The sequence below is a fragment of the Etheostoma spectabile genome, chromosome 17 (genome assembly GCF_008692095.1).
Source record: "Etheostoma spectabile isolate EspeVRDwgs_2016 chromosome 17, UIUC_Espe_1.0, whole genome shotgun sequence".
NCBI classification, from domain to species: domain Eukaryota; kingdom Metazoa; phylum Chordata; class Actinopteri; order Perciformes; family Percidae; genus Etheostoma; species Etheostoma spectabile.
Window position 1 is genome coordinate 16,102,757 of NC_045749.1, and position 1,114 is coordinate 16,103,870.

At 32.5% G+C, this 1,114-nt stretch overlaps 1 long non-coding RNA gene across 1 annotated transcript in view; it reads left to right on the forward strand.

The window, feature by feature from the left end:
* LOC116705509 (uncharacterized) overlaps positions 1 to 562 on the forward strand; it is a 25,554-nt gene extending 24,992 nt beyond the window's left edge. The window contains exon 3 of the long non-coding RNA XR_004335944.1: positions 551 to 562. This is a non-coding gene — a long non-coding RNA (uncharacterized LOC116705509). The remainder of the gene's footprint in view (positions 1 to 550) is intronic.
* The last annotated feature ends 552 nt before the right edge of the window (positions 563 to 1,114 follow it).

Here is a 1,114-nt window from a genome sequence, read left to right on the forward strand (position 1 = left end):
GTGGAGGTTCCTTGCAAGTTTGGGGCTACATTTCTGCAAAGAGATTTGGTCAGGATTAATGGTGTCCTCTATGCTGAGAAATACAGGCAGATACTTATCCATCACGCAAAATCATCAGGGAGGTGCATGATTGTCCCCAAACATACAACCAAGGTCATTAAGAACTATCTTCAGTGTAAAGAAGAACAAAAAGTCCTGGAAGTGATGGCATGGCCCCCATAGAGCCCTGATCTCAACATCATTGTGTCTGGGATTACATGAAAAGAAAGAAGGATTTGCGGCAGCCTACACACAGAAGATCTGTGGTTAGTTCACCAAGGTGTTTGGAACAACCTACCAGCCGAGTTCCTTCAAAATCTGCAAGTGTATCTAAAAGAATTGATGCTGTCTTGAAGGCAAAGGGTGGTAACATCACATATTGATTTGATTTATATTCCTCTTCTGTTCGTTCACTACATTTTGTTAATTGATGAAAGTAAACTGTTAACACTTTTTTAACGCATTCTTAGTTTACAGTATTTTTTCAAACCTGCCTAAAATCTTTGCAAAGTACTGTATATACACATACATGTATAAACATATTATATATACACATATATACACATACATAATATACATATGTGTATATGTGTGTGTATGCAGTATATAATTGTTTTACATGTTGGAATTTTATAATATCCTTCCAGACACTGTTTATATGCAGTTTACAAAGTATTGACTAATATCTATCTAACTAATGTTTATAGATGTTTTACACAGTATTTATTAATTATTTAACAAGGTAGTCCTCTGTTGCAACTTTATAATAACCATCCACACTGTTTATAGACGGTTTACAAACCAAATAGTAACCCTCAACCAAGTGTTAGGAAAATCTGGTCCATCTATCAATGTAATGTTTATAGATGTTTTAAAAATGGTTTATTAAAGGCTTACAAGCCTTTTTTTATTATTACTGATATAGTATATGAGGGATATCATGTGTTTTAAAATAAACTGTTAATTTACAGCAGTAGTAATATTTGTATGAATTATAATTCAATTGTTTGTTAACAGTAAAATTATGGTTTGCCAACAGTTAAATGACAATTAACTAAAGATTAATTAACTATCA